Genomic DNA, 16,207 nt, shown 5'->3' on the forward strand with positions numbered 1-16,207 from the left:
TAGTTGAATACTTGAGAGGAATTTTGTAATTTTTACTTAAAACAAATTATTACGTTTTTTCGGGGATCCAAATGTACACTTTGTGCATTTATTTCTAAGTCAATGTTTCCTATAACGCTAATGTCTCCTTCACTATTTTGATCCAAAGTAATAAGGGTGCTCTTTCTAATTCTTGCCTCTATGTGGATGCCCGCATGTAGCTTCAGCCACGGCCTCCATCCATCCCATTAAAATCTAGAGCCGCTGACCGCATGAGTGATGTTGACACTAAGAATTAGTGTTATACCGCACGTAACTTCAATGTTATTTGATAAAACGTTGCACAGGTTACATAGATTAATATACATAATTTTATATTTTGTTTTCTATTTTTTTCTTTACAAATCTTTTTATTAGGTATTTACTTTTTTTAAATATTTTTTAGTATTTCTTAGGTAATTTTTGGATAAACATTTTTTGGTAATTTTTAAATGGTTAGCTATTTGTTTAAAATTTATTTATTTATTTTATGCATAATCCGTAGGATACGGGTACGGGTCCTCCAATTAAAATCTGGATCCAAGGCTGGGTCGAGATATTATTGACCTCGTCAAGTCCAGGTCCCATGTAGGGATTTTCGGGTTCAGATTGACCCGAACTACATGACCCGTTCCCAGCCCCAAAGGTCCCAAATCACGGTTTCCTAAAGTTATCTCGGGGAAACAATCAATGAAAAGGAACTGGGTTGCTAAAAGGTGGCCACACGAGTCGCTTCACTTTGGCCTCCAGAGTGAAAAAATGTCCTCCACTTCCCATGAATATAAGGTTTTCTTGTCTTCTCGTATGCCCAAACCACATGAATTATTGCACATAGCGAGAAACGCGTCGTCACACTCAGTTGCAACAGAGAGATGAGTTACTGCACAACGCAAGAAACACGTTGTCACATTCAGTTGCAAGCGAGGGAGAGAGAGAGGGGGAGAGGGAGAGAGAAGAGAGAGAAAGATGGCGGGGAAGGAGGTGGTGCACAGGAGCGTTAAGACGGATGGGATAGAGATGCACGTGGCGGAGCAAGGGTGTGGGCCACTGGTTCTCTTTCTTCATGGCTTTCCTGAGCTCTGGTTTTCATGGAGGCACCAGATGGAGTTCATGGCGAGGCATGGGTAGAGAGCGGTGGTTCTTGACCTTCGAGGCTATGGCGACACCAAAGCCCCGCCTCTGTCGTACACCTCTTACACGGTTTTTCACATCGTTGGGGACCTCATCGGCCTTTTTGATGCCCTAGGAGAGCCCCAGGTTTGGTTTCTCCTTTTGGAGAGAGAGGAAAACAGAGTGAGGAGAGAGAAATCCATTATGATTTGGAAATATCATTAGGAATCAACCTTTGTGCTTTTGAGAGAGAGAGACAGAGATCATTTACGAGGAGAATGACCCTGACGATAAAAATTTAGGATTTTTTTTTTTCTTCTCAGGCTTTTGTGGTAGGGCATGACTGGGCTTCATTATATATATAATAGAAGTTTAGATCCACTCTTTTGAACTCTGGCTCAGAAATCCACGTGCTATCAGAGTATGATCTGCCCTTCCATTTGACTAGAAATTGGCGATAAGAACCCTTTCGAGTTTAAAAGCTTTCAGTTTTCAAAACTTGCGCAATTTCATCATCTTTCTTCCTTGGTAATTTCTTCATCATATCAACTACATCTTCTGCGATTTCTAAAAGGTCTCCATGAAACTCAAATAAGTCAGCAACATTAAATATCAGGCATATATCCAATGCTTTTGGTAATTCTACATTATATGTATTGTTCCCATATTGCTTCAAGATGCGGCAATGACCCATTTTCTTGGACTTGAGTTTATTATAGGTTCCCAACAGAAACCTTTCTTTTCCCAAATGCACCATTACTAAGTCACCCTCCTTGAAAATCTTCTCTCTTCTATGCTCATTTGAGGCTTTTTGATATTTTGCATTGCTCTCCTCAATTTTCTTCTTGATTCGAGCTTACAAATCTCGAATATGCTCAGTAAAAGCATTACCAGCATCACTTATCTTGCATGGCATGGGTAATGGCACTAGGTCCAGCACATGATTAGACGTCTGCCCATTAACAATCTAAAATGGTGATTTTCCTATAGATCGATTTATTGAACTGTTGTAAGCAAACTCAGCCTAAGGTAAAGTGACGTCCCACTGAGATATGTTATCACCAACAATACTCTTCAAGAGGTTACCAAGGCTCTTATTAACTACTTATGTCAATTTGATTGAGGATGATAGGCACTAGAAAATTGAAGTTTGGTTCCCATGCGCTTTCATGAAGTGCGTTAAAAATTACTTAAAATTTTTGTATCTCGATTAGATGTAATAGACTTAAGAACACCATGTAGCCTTACAATATATTTGAAAAAGAGATTCGCGATATGTGTAGCATCCATAGTTCTTCTACAAAGAATAAAATGTGCCATTTTGGAAAATCGATAAACAACAACAAAAATAGAGTCCATAATTCGTGTGGTACGTGGAAGTCCAAGTACAAAGTCCATCGAAATATCAACCCATGGGGCATCTAGAACAGGAAGAGGAGTATAAAGGCCTGTATTTTGTGTGTGACCTTTAGATGCTTTGCAAGTTCGACATCGGGTCACAAATTGATCAACATCTCGTCGCATAAGTAGCAAAAAATATTTTTCTCCAACCTTAACCATAGTTTTGTCCTTCCCAAAATATCCACCCAAGCCCCCACCATGAAGCTCCATACTTTCTCCCTTGGGGAGCAATCAGGTATACATAACCGCACACCTTTATGTAACCAACTATCATGTATGAGATACTCACCCATAGGGTTTCGCCTATCAATACACCTTTCAAGGATCTTGTTAAAAATTGGATAAACTTTATATTGATCTTTTATCATTTCAAACCCCAACACTTCCATAGACCAAGTTCTAAGCAACAGTACCCTTCTACTTAAAGCATGAACTGCCTGATTTTGGGTTCCAGCCTTGTGCTTTAATAGGAAGGTGTATTCTTGAAGGAATGCCATCCACTTAGCATGTTGCACATTCAACTTTTTCTGGGAACTCAAATGCTGTAGTGCTTCATGATCTGAGTATAGAACAAACTCTCTATGAATCAGGTAGTGCATCAAGTAGCGTAAGGCTTGCACGACTGTATAAAACTCGAGGTCATAAACCCAACATTTCTTACGTGCATCATTCAATTTCTCACTAAAGAAGGCCAATGGTCATCCTTCTTGACTTAGAACTGCCCTTATGCCAACATTTGATGCATCAGTTTCAACCTCAAACACCTTAGAAAAATCTGGTAAGGCAAGTAATGGTGCTTGCATCATTTTTTGTTTAATTAGAGTGAAGCTCTTTTCAGTAGCGGGACTCTACGAAAACTTTCCAGCCCTCATACAATCAGTCACTGGTGCTGTTAGAGTGTTGAAATTTCTGATAAATCGATGATAAAAAAGTCGTTAGGCCATGAAAAGAACGCACCTCAGTGAGTGACTTTGGCACCGGCCACTCAGTTATGACTTTTACTTTTTTTTTATCCACTTTAATTCCCTCAGATGAAACAATATACCCAAAAAGACGACATTGTTTGTTATAAATGAGCATTTTTTCAAATTCATAGTAAGTGATTTTTCCCTTAGCACATAAAAAACTTGTTCCAAGTGGTTAAGATGATCATGTGGGTTAGCGCTAAAAACTAAGATATCATCAAAATAAACAACCACAAATTTGCCAATAAAAGGACGAAGTACCTCAGTCATTAGGCGCATAAATGTGCTTGGTGTATTAGAAAGGCCGAATGGCATCACAAGCCACTTATACAGTCCATCTCAAGTTTTGATTGCGATTTTCCATTCATCTCCATGATGAATCTGAATTTAATGGTACCCACTCCTTAAATCAATCTTTGAGAAAACCTTGGCTTCATTAAGCATATCTAACATATCATCGAGCATAGGTATGAGAAATCGGTACTTGATTGTGATTTTGTTGATTGCCCGACTGTCCACGCACATCCTCTATGACCCATCATTTTTTAGAGTCAGTAATGCAGAGACGGCGCATGATGACATGCTTTCTCGAAGCAATCCCTTCCTAAGCAAAGCAACAACTTGTCTGTGCAACTCCTCATGTTCCATGGGGCTCATTCGATAATGAGCCAAATTTGGTAGGCTAGATCCGGGCACCAAGTCAATGTGATGCTGAATATTTCTCATCGGAGGAAAACCACCAGGTAATTCTTCAAGCATCAAATCTTTATATTTATCAAGTAGAGGTTCAAGAGACCTAAAAATTGCAGTCAGTGCAGAATTTTCTTTTGCAACCAATATATAAATCAAATCCATATCCTTGCTGTCCCTTTTTAATTTTTGAACATTAAGCAACTTTGAACCCTCATCTTTAGTGGATTTGGGTGCAGGAAGCTGCTTTATAGGGTGGAGTATTATATTAATACCATCCTTAACAAAAGAATAAGTGTTTGGTTTAGTTTAATGCACCATATCATGATCGTAAAGTCATGGTCTATCAAATAATATGTAGCATGCGTCCATAGGTGCTACATCATACCAAACTTTATCTTTATAATTAGCACCAATGGAAAAAAGGATTAAACAACAAGTAAAAACTAGTACCTTACCTCCTTTCACCACTGGATGTGATATGGGCGTGGGTGTTTATGTTCCTTTAATTGAAGTTGAGCTACCATCTCTTTAGACACAATGTTTTCGTTGCTCCCACCATCAATTAGTACTGTGCATAACTTGCTTCTTGATGTGCAAATTGTTCGAAAAATATTATGTCGCAGTCACTTCTCATCCTCATTAGGTATTGGGGTTGATAACATAGTTTGCTGGACAATTAAGGCTTCACCCTCTTCATCTCCATACAAATCCTCAACTTCACCTTTGAAAGGCTCAGTCCCTTCATAAGACTGGCTCGTCCCAATATCACCTTGGCCTTCATATGTGTATTCTTCATCAACTTCTTCTTCATAATTTTCTTCAGCCAAATTAACTTTGACCATGGGTTGACGTGAGGGGCAATTGAATGCTATATGTCTGGGCTGTTGGCACTTAAAACACACTATTTGTGTATTATCACGAAGTGTTTTAGGTACTCCCAGCCCTCTCCCAACACTACATCTCCCCATATTAGGGTTTGACGTAGTTAGGAAATACTAATAGGTTTGGTTTCTACGCCCTATAAGTGGTCTTCTAAAGTTTAAAGCTTGCTGCCCCTATATTGAAGTAGAGTCTCTTGTCACTGAGTTATTTCTCTCAAGGCCCAGGTTGACTATTTCCTCTGCTTTGATGGCCAAACTATAGGCATCAAACATCTTATAGACATCTTTGAAGGGCAATTCATTATGAATGGCTTGATTTAGCCCATTCAAGTAACGACTTATTTTTTGATCTTCATACTTTTGTAAATTTGCCCTAGATGTCAAAATATAGAACTCTTCAGTATAGTTGCTTGAGGTTTTGACACCTTTGGTACAAAGTTCGAGCATAATTTACTGGTAAAAATTTTTGGTGCATCTTCGTCTTCATATTTTCCCACGAATTAATCTTTTCATTGCTTTGTCGAAGACGATCATGTTGCAAATCATCCCACCAAACCAATGCATGGTCAGGAACCTTTGTGGCTACTAATTTTACTTTTTTTGTGATCTGCAATATCTTTGTACTCAAACAATTTCTCTACTTTAATTAGCCAATTAAGAAAATCATCTACATGCAATCGACCATGGAACTCTGGAATATCAATTTTTATTCCAGGTTCTCTTTTTCTTTCCAACAAACAAAGAATTCGTTCATTGAATTCGTTATTAGCCGAGGCTAACTGAGGTGGTTAGGAACAAGATGCATACTTCTTTCATCTTTGTCTCCTTGAGTTCCATCACTGGTCTCGGGATTCCTTCCATCTTGAAGCTGAGAGAACCTTTGCACAAGCTCATCGACTTTCGCAGCGACAGGCACGAATTGGTCTACTCTCTCTGTTAAGGTTTGAACTAATCCAATCAATACCTTTAATCCATCGAGTGGTGCTCTTGTGACGCCATCGGAACCCGCTCTGATACCAATTGATGCAGGGAGAGAATAAAACCAAGAAATTGACAATAAAAAGAAAGAAGGTTGAGAGAAAAATACCCCCTCTCAAATGTGTGCAAGGGAATCCGCCCCCAAAACAAACTCTTTCAAAAGACATTTTTATTCAATACATAGACTGATTTACAATGAAAGGATATATTCCTTTAAATAGACTAAACAATAACTAATAAAAAACTTTTCTCTACACCTATTTCTATTTTCTCTCTCTCATATTCATGTGCCAAAATTGGGCTTTTAGATAGCAACCTTTTCCCTCTTTTGTTTTACCAAAAAACCCTTCCAAGTTAATTATTGTTGATAAAGATAAACTCACTTCTAAATTTACTGTTATCCTTATTATATCTCTCTAACTAACCCAATCGATACAAGACAAACACAATATAAACTCTAAAATTTTGCTCTGCTAATTATCCGTGCGCACTCGCTAAACAAAAGAATAATTAAAATAATCTTCATTAATAACCCTAATAATATCTCCTTATTACGTCATTGCCATTTTTTTTCCTATTGGGTTTTGCGACCCTTCTTTGGCCTAGTCACAAAGGGCAAGGCTGCATCAAACTATCTCCAAATCAATAGAGAGAAACAATCTCAAATTTTAAATTTTATAAAGTGAAAGTACCTAAAAAGAGAAACTATCAAATTATAAATTTTATAGAAAGAAAGTACAAAAAAAAATTTAATGAGAGAAACTATCTCAAAATTTTTAGTGAGAGAAACTATCCCAAATTTTAAATCTTAAAGAGAGAAACCCCAGCTAAATTTTAAGTTTTAGAGAGAGCGAGTACATCAAAATTTTTAGAGAGAAATTATCTCAAAACTTTAAAAAAGAGAAACCATCTCAATTTCTTTTGAGAGAAACTCTCTCAAGTTTCAAGTTCTAAGTTTTATAGAGAGAGTACCTACATTTTTTTAGAGAAAAAAACTATCTCAAATTTTAAACTTTAGATAAAGGAAGTCCTAAAAATATTTAGAGACAGAAACTATCTCAAAATTTTTAAAGAAAGAAATTATCTCAAATTTTAAGTCTTAGAGAGAGAAACTACCTCAAAATTTTTAGATAAAGAATTTATCTCAAATTTTTTAAAAAGAGAAATTATCTCAAATTTTAAATTTTTGAGAGAAGAGAACTTGAAAGTTTTTAGAGAGACAAGCTACATCAAAATTTTTAAAGAGAGAAACTATCTCAAATTTTAAATTTTAGAGAGAGAAACTATCTTCAAATTTTAGAAAAGAAATTATATCAAATTTTAAAGAGGAAAATTATCTCATATTTTAAGTTTTTGAGAGAGCAAGTACTTACAAAATTTTAGAGAGAACATATCTCAAAATATTTAGAGAGAGAAACTACCTCAAAATTTTTAAAGATAATGTATCTCAAATTTTATGTTTTAGAGATAGTACTTGAAAATTTTTAGTGAGAAACTATCCCAAATTTTACGTTTTAGAAATAGTACTTGAAAATTTTCAGAGAGAGAAACTATCTCAAATTTTAAGTTTTAGAGAGAGAAAGTATTTTAAAATTTTAGAGAGAAATTACATCAAATTTTAGAGAGAGAAAGTATTTCATATTTTAAGTTTAAGGGAAAAAATATCGTAAGATTTTAGAGAGAAAATATGTTAAAATTTTAGAGAGAGAAACTGTATCAAATTTTTATGAGAGGAACTACATGAAAATTTTTAAAGAGAAATTATCTCAAATTTAATAAAAAAAATGACATTATAACTAATAATACAATCAAAAGCATTTAACGAAAAACATAAATAAATAAATAAATAAAAAGCCATGAAAATATTATGCATCCATGTTCGATCTAAACAGCAGAAATCTATTTTATATGAAATACTTTTCGAAAGAAATACATTTTAAAGGAAATAAATTTTTCCACGTATCTTTTTCTATGGATCCAAATGGCCCCAAAAGAACAAAGATTGAATGGTGGGCTTATCAATGTCTCCTTTGGTTATGATTTATGAACACTTAGGAAAATATGGATTCTTTGTATGTCTTTTTGATGCATCACAGAGAATTGATGGACAAAATTAAACACGAATTGCCATGATGATAAAAGGAAGCTTGCAACCCTTTTTGAACATTTCCTGTACTAATTTTGGGATATTTCCATGCATTATTCTTGTTCTTATCTTATGGTGATATGGCCTATTAAATGCGAATCCCTTGCTCAGTTTTTACGTCGGTTGCAAATTTTCATTTTCTGAATGCATTCGAATATATATTTGATGAGATGACATATCTAACTTTAAGCATCTACTCCAATTTTTTTTTCTAGGAGCCTGGAAGAGCAGAAAAGGCATTTGCCGGCTACGATACTTTGACCGTAATCAAGAAGTTTTTACTGATCAACAAGTCAGATCTATTGGTTGCTCCTCCTGGGAAGGAGATCATCGATGTTTTGGAAGTTCCATCGTCATTACACGGGCAGGCTGAACTACTATCGAGCATTTGATCTGTATGTTCAGTACTCAAGATATTACTTCAATAAATTTATTGAATGCTAAAGGCAAATGCCTTTTGATAATTGATTACCAGTTTTGCTTTGTTCTAAATACTCAGTAGTTACTTTATACTCCACGTTAACCTTTATTTGCATGGTCAGAGAGAGAAAACTATTAGCTTAATAATGCCATTGAGATGCCATTTAAACAAATAATCATATATCTAATTGGTTTCCACTGCTTAATCTAATTTAGTGTATTCTCTGTACATTAATTCTGTCCAGTTATGGATCACTCACATTTGCCCTGAAGGAAATGTGTCTTGTTTGCTGATTGAATCTTAAAATTATCTTTCTATGCCCACATGTACATAAGAGGCCTTTTGGTTAGGCTTCATCCCAAAGATGGGTCTATGAAAAATTGGAAATGCTCATGAGTTTCTCTTGATTCTCATATTTGTCAAAGACTCAAAGCTTAATTTTCAGTTTTAAACTGATGATATGGTAATCTGAGAAGTAGCCATTGTTTATACCTCTTCCAATGACTTTTGTTTAATAATTCAACTTTTGTTTAATAATTCGAAAGTAGTTATGAGTGTGAGAGATTATTTTCCTCGACTTATTGATGTAGAGTGGATTAAACTCCATGACAGTTATTCATGGCAATTCATTCGGAATTTTATTCAAAGTTAATGTAATACGATTGTTGTATTGACCTTTTGAACCAGTTCTCTTTTGCAACTGATGCATTCATTTGTTCATATGCACTGTGCATTTCTATGGCATGCACATTGAACAAGTGGATCGGTTGATTATACTTAGTAACTTGTTGCAGGAATTTGGAGCTTACGGCGGCATGGCAAGGGGCCAAAATCAATGTGCCCACAAAGTTTATAACAGGTAATGAAGACATTGGGTTTGAAGCTTATGGGATAGGTGATTATGTGTATGGAGGAGATAGGACCAAATGTCCAAGTTTCCATCATTCAAAAACATATCGGCACTGTAACCCATTGTCGCAACTGCTCAAGCCTGAATTTGCTCCAGCCCTATAAGCTCTTCCTGTGTTTTTGTTGTGTTTTTTCTTTCCTTTAGGTGTCTTTTTCCCATTGAACGGCTGGGTTCAGCTCTAGGATTGCATAAATAAAAGTATATCATGCAGCTAATGGCCTCTCTTTGTGAGGAGTCGCGTGTATTATGTTGATCTATGGAGTACATCTCTTGAGTTTCACTAAGAGTTAATTATTGACGCCTGCATGGTATTCTAATGAATATATGTATTAAAGATGAACCTCAATAAACCTATGTTTTAATGTTGAAAAATAGACATTGAGATAAATAATTATTAAAAAAAAAAAAAAATTGAGTCCCTATAAATAGTACATTTTGCAACACATTATCTAGATTGTTTATTTTCAAGATTTTCATGTGTTTATAGATCTACTTGCTATTAACCATTTTTTAAGTTTAAAATTTTATAATTAGATATGAAAATCGATTTTCAGATAAATCCTAAGAATGTTTTACATCAAAATTACATGTTATGATAAAATTTGTAGGTGGGTTTTTAATTGGATTGTTTAAAGTTGCAACCTTCTACAAGCCATATATATTGTCAAATGAAAGTTGCCCATATATCTCAAACTATTCATCTAAAAACCCTAAAAGCTTATGAGACCTCCTTTGGCTAACTTAGTGTCCAAACCCTAGATTATCAATTTTTCTTTAGGGCCCGTTTGGATAGGAAGAAATTAGGAATCTTGGATATTTAAAATCCGAAAGAAATCTATGGATTTTCAATATCTAAGTATTTTTATCATGGATTGCTCAAATCTCTTGTTTGGATAAACTATACAAAATTCATGGATTCACTTCCATGTCCATTGTTTGGTAACAAAACTTGATTCAATTTCTCTCTCTAAAATTTTTATATGCTTTCTCTTTCTAAAACTCAAAATTTGGGACAATGTATCTATAAATTTTTTGAGATAGTTTCTCTCCCTAAAATTTGATATGGTTTCTCTCTCTAAAATTTACTATACTTTCTATCCAAATTTTAAAATTTGAAATCGTCTCTTTAAAAATTTTGAGATAATTTCTTTCTAAAATTTTTAGGTGCTTTACTCTCTGTAAAATTTAATAAGGTTTCTCTTTCTAAAATTTCAAGATACTCTCTTTCTAAAACTTAAAACTTGAGATAGTTCCCGTCTTTAATATTTTTGAGATTGTTTCTCTCTCTAAACATTTTTAAGTAGTTTTACTCTCTAAAATATGACAGCTGTTCTCTCAAATTTTAAGATAGTTTCTCTTTCTTAAAGCAAAATTTTGAGATAATCTCGCAAAAATTTTAAAATTTTTTTCCTTTCTCTCTCTAAACTTTGATATAGTTATTCTCTTAAATTTTAAGATGGTTTTTCTCTCTAAAACTTCAAGTTTGAGATAGTTTCTCTTTCTAAAATTTTTGAAACAGTTTTTCTTTAAAATTTGAAATAGTGTCTCTCTAAACATTGATATACATTTTCTTTCTAAAGTTTAAAAATTTGAGAAACATTCTCTCTTTAAAACTTAAATTTTGAGATAGTTTCTCTATCTAAATATTTCATGCACTTTTCTATTTAAAATTTGATATAGTTTATCTCTTGCAAATTTTAATATACTTTTTCTTTCTAAAACATAAATTTTGCAATATTTTCTCTCTACAAAAATATTGAGCTCTAAATTTTTTTACGTAATTTATCTCTCTAAATTTTGATATAATTTCTATTTCTAAAATTTAAATATATTTTCTCTTTCTAAAATTCAAAATTTGAGATAATTTATCTCTAAAACTCAAAATTCGAAATAGTTTCTCTCTCTAAACAACGAGATATTTCTCTCTCTAAATTTTTTTTGCCGTTTCTCTTTCTAAAATGTATAATAGTTTCTCTGTAAAAGTTTAAGAATGCTTTCTCTCTCTACAATTTTATCTAAAACTTAAGATTTGATATAGTTTCTCTCTAAATTTTTTTGAGATAGTTTCTATTTCTAAAACTTTTTAGTTACTCTCTAAATTTTGATGTAGTTTCTCTCTCTAAAAATTAAAATATGAGATTGTTTCTCTTTCTAAATATTTTGAAATATCTCTCTAAATAATTGAGATGGTTTCTCTCTCTAAAATTTTGCATGTACTTTCTCTCTCTAAAATATGATAGTTTCTCTCTAAAACTTAAAATTTGAGATAGTTTCTCTCTCTAAATTTTTTGGTACTTTCTCTCTCTAAAATTTAATATACTTTCTCTCTCTAAAAGTTTAACATATTTTCTCTTTCTAAAAGTTAAAATTTGAGATAGTTTCTCTCTCTAAAATTTTGAGATAATTCATCTCTCTAAAAAATTTGGTACTTTCTCTATTTAAAACTTTAACGTAATTTCTCTCTCTAAATTTTAACATACTTTCTCTCTCTAAAAGTTAAAATGTGAGATAGTTTATTTCTTTAAAAATTATGGGATAAAAATTTTGTACCTATCAAATACTCCCTATGTCTCGGGTCGAAGGAGCCAATGAGTGAAATCCATGGGCCTTGGAACTTCAAAAAAAAGGTTTTAGTATGGAAATGAAATCATGGAAAAGTAAGTCTTATTTCCATGATTTTGATTCCTGTTTGGGTACATAAATTTCAAGGCATGGATTCCTAATATCTTGGATTTTGCCAAAATACCCCATTTGGATTGCTTAATGACTAGGATACTTGAAATCAGGAAAATCAAAATCATGAAAATAAGACCTACTTTTCCATGATTTCATTTCTACACCAAAAATATTTTTTTTTGCATTTCCAATGCCCATGGATTTCACTCATTGGCTCCGTCGACCCCTAACATAGGGAGCATTTTGTAAGTATAAAAATTTTAGAGAGAGAAAGTATCTAAATTTTTTAAATAGAGAAACTATCTCAAATTTTAACTTTTAGATAGACAGTATTTTAAAATTTTAGATAGAGAAAGTACCAAAGTTTTTGGAGATATGAACTATCTCAAAATTTTAGAGAGAGAACTCTCAAATTTTAACTTTAGAGAGAGAAAATATGTGAAAATTTTAGAGAAAGAAAGCACCAAATTTTTTTAGAGAGATGAACTATCTCAAAATTTTTGAGAGATAAAATATATCAAATTTTAACTTTTAGAGAGATAGTATGTTAAAATTTTTTAAAAAAAATATGTTAAAATTTTAGAGAGATAAAGTACCAATTTTTTTTGAGAGATAAACTATCTTAAAATTTTAGAGAGAGAAACTATCTCAAATTTTAAATTTTAGAGAGAAACTATGATATTTTAGAGAGAGAAAGTACATGCAAATTTTTAGAGAGAGAAATTATATCAATTTTTTTAGAGAGAAAAACTAAGAAAAATTTTGTATAGAACCCTAATTTCTCATATTATTTACCCTCATTCCGTTTTTATTTCAAGCCACATAAAAAAACTTTAAAGATTTCACCATACCCCTTCATCTCTATCTCTTTCTTTTATTTATTTTTTCTCCTAAAAATTTGCCCCAACAAATTTTTTTAAATCATTTTACTCAAATTTTTTTTTAATACGTGGCAAGGAAAAAGAGGGTTAAATTAATTTTTTTCTTTTGGATTGAAATGGTATAAAAAGATTTGTTGGAGCTAATTTTTATGATTAAAAGTCAATAAAAAAGATGAAGGGGTACGATAAAATATTTAGAGATTTCCTTATGCCGCATTTGAAAGAAAAACACAAAGACGGTTTACCATAAAATAATACAAGGAATTAAGATTCTATACGAAATTTTCCCGAAAAACTATTTCAAAACTTTTAGGAAGAGAAACAATCTCATATTTTAATTTTTAGAGAGAGAATGTAGATCAAATCTTAAGTTTAGAGAGATAAAGTATTCTTAAAATTGTAGAGAGAAAGTATTTTTAAACTTTTAGAGTGAAATTATTATAAATTCTAGAAAGAGAAACTGCCAAAATTTTTTTAAAGAGAAATATCTCATTTTTTAGAGAGAAACTTTCTCGAATTTGGTTTTTTAGAGAGAGAAAAATATTAAAGTTTTAAACATAAAAATTATATCAAATTTTATTGAGAGAAACTACCTACACAAATTTAGAAATAGAAACTCTCTCAAAAATTTTGGAGAGAGAAACAATCATAAAATTTATGTTTTAGAGAGAGAAAATATTTTTAAATTTTGGTAAGAAATTATATCAAATTTTAAATAGAAAAAATTCATGAAATTTTAAGAGAGAGAAACTATCTCAAAAAGTTTAAAAAGAAACTATCTCAAAATTTAAGTTTTAAAGTGAAAAAGCATCTCAAATTTTAAACTTTAGAGAGAGAAAGTACATCAAATTTCAAAGCGAAACTATATCAAATTTTAAAGAGATAAACTGTTTCAAAATTTTAGAGAGAGAAAGCATATTAAAATTTAACGAGGTAACTTTATCAAATTTTAGAGAGAGAAGGTACATAATTTTTTTAAAAAAAAGAAACTATCACAAAAATTTTGGAAAGATTATCTCAAATTTTAGCTTTTAGGAAGAGAAAGTATTTTGAAATTTGAGAAAACAACTATATCATATTTTAGAGAGCTAAACTACTTAAAAATGTTTAGAGAGAGAAACTATCTCAAAAATATTGAAGAGAGCAGCTATCTCAAGTTTTAAGTTTTAAAAAGAGAGTTTCTTAAACTTTTAGAAAGAGAAACGCTATTAAATTTTGGAGAGAGTAAACACCTAAAAAATTTAGAGAGAGAAATTATCTCAAAAATTTTAGAGAGACAATTTCAAATTTTAAATTTTAGATAGAAAGTACAGTAAATTTTAAAGAGAGAAACCCTATCAAATTTTAGGGAGAAACTGTTTCAAAATTTTTATAGATACACTATCACAAATTTTGAGATTTAAAGAGAGAAAGTATATAAAATTTTTAGAGAGATATATAGTGCATCCTTCGTTATGTTGAAAATTTTCAAGGACATTCAAGTGCCTATACATTAAAATAAACTCAAGTTTTGCTATACATTAAAATAAACTCAAGTTTTTAAGTTTTGCTATACATTAAAATAAACTCAAGGTTGTACCACGCATTTGAAAATACCCAAAATATATTTTTAAATAAAATAACTAAAATACCCCTTAAAATTTGATACTTATATGGGTATTTTGGTTTTTTATTTAAATTAATTATATTTTCTAAAAAAAAAAAGCCAATCTCGTGAGAAGTATGGATGACTAAAAGTTTAACATAATTGTATATATAAAAAAATAAATAAAATTAAAATAAAAGGGAAAAGTTTATATAGAGCCTAGGCTCTAAACAATCAAATTAGAGCCTAACTCAAAATTTTTACTAGAAGAGGTTGTTTTGATGCCCAAATATCATCAAATTGATCATCTCGACATCAAGATGCATGGACATGAGAAAAAAAATGGATTTCAAGTTTGGAAATAGTGCATCTTGTAACGCATTTTTGGACCATTAATTTTCAAGATTTTCATACTTCGGCTCGATCTACACTATTTTTAAAGCTTTAAATTTTATAACTAAAGATGAAAATATAATTTAAGGCTATCACAAAACTTTCCAGTATTGAAACCATATTTCTCGATAGTATTTGAAGGTGGACTCTAATTTGATTGTTTAGAGGCTCGACTCTATACAAACCGAACCCAAAATAAAATATTTACGGTAAAAACTAGGTGTAAAATATAAAATTTGTAGAACTATTTTTAATTTTTAAAAGGAAAATATTTCTATATTTCCTCTACAACATAGAAGATATATACTTCACCCTTCATCCAGTGGTTCTATTTAGATCAAGTGAGCTACTTACCATTTGATCGAGATCTGATGCTTGAGAGAAGTTTATTTTTAGTTTTTTCTCTATAAATTGTATGAATATGAAATTTGGTACGTGTCATCTTCTCCATCGGATGCACCTAAAAATATATTAGAAAGAGTTATTCAATATAATATAATGATAAAGTTACCCTTTGAATCTTTCAGAGGTATTTTTGGTCGTTTTATTTTATTGAAAATAATTTTTTTTATAAGTAGGACTTTAAGAGAGGAGTGGACGCCCTAAATTTGGTGTGTAAATAGTTTGTATAAAAATAACTAAAAATAAAATAGTATAAAAACATGACGTTGTGATTGGTGTTATCTCAGCGGTCTATTCAGAATGTATTATTGGATAGGAGAAATATATAATTTTTTTTTGCAATAAGAGAAGCATCGAAAGCTTGCCTTTTTAAAACAAAAAAAGATTTTTCTGTTAGTTTTCCTGAACTTTTTATAACAAATATCTTAAGACTTGATTTTGCCAACCCAAAATAATTGCGATAAAGCTTGGATGATGATATTGGAAGTTTATTTTCCTAAACTCTTCTTTTAGATGATAACTTCGGACGATCTGATTGATATGATTTGCAATTGCACGGGCTGCTTAGCAGTTTTTATTAGGAAATCAAATCGAATAAACTTTAAAAAAAAAATCAAATCGAATAATTGAGTAACAAAGGATACGCATTTTAGTGAAGAAAGACAATAAGAGATTTTACAGGTAGTTGATGAAAAGGGACATCACGCCATTTATAATTTATCAGGGAAGAGTATACATAAAGCCCAA

The 16,207-nt window shown here is 31.8% G+C and overlaps 1 pseudogene; it reads left to right on the forward strand.

The window, feature by feature from the left end:
* The first annotated feature begins 935 nt into the window (after positions 1-935).
* On the forward strand, positions 936-9,705 carry LOC110006832 (epoxide hydrolase 1-like; annotated as a pseudogene).
* Positions 9,706-16,207: the final 6,502 nt, after the last annotated feature.

Source organism: Amborella trichopoda, chromosome 3 (assembly GCF_054954075.1).
Source record: "Amborella trichopoda isolate Santa Cruz 75 chromosome 3, AtrichopodaSantaCruz75HAP2 v2.0, whole genome shotgun sequence".
NCBI lineage: Eukaryota > Viridiplantae > Streptophyta > Magnoliopsida > Amborellales > Amborellaceae > Amborella > Amborella trichopoda.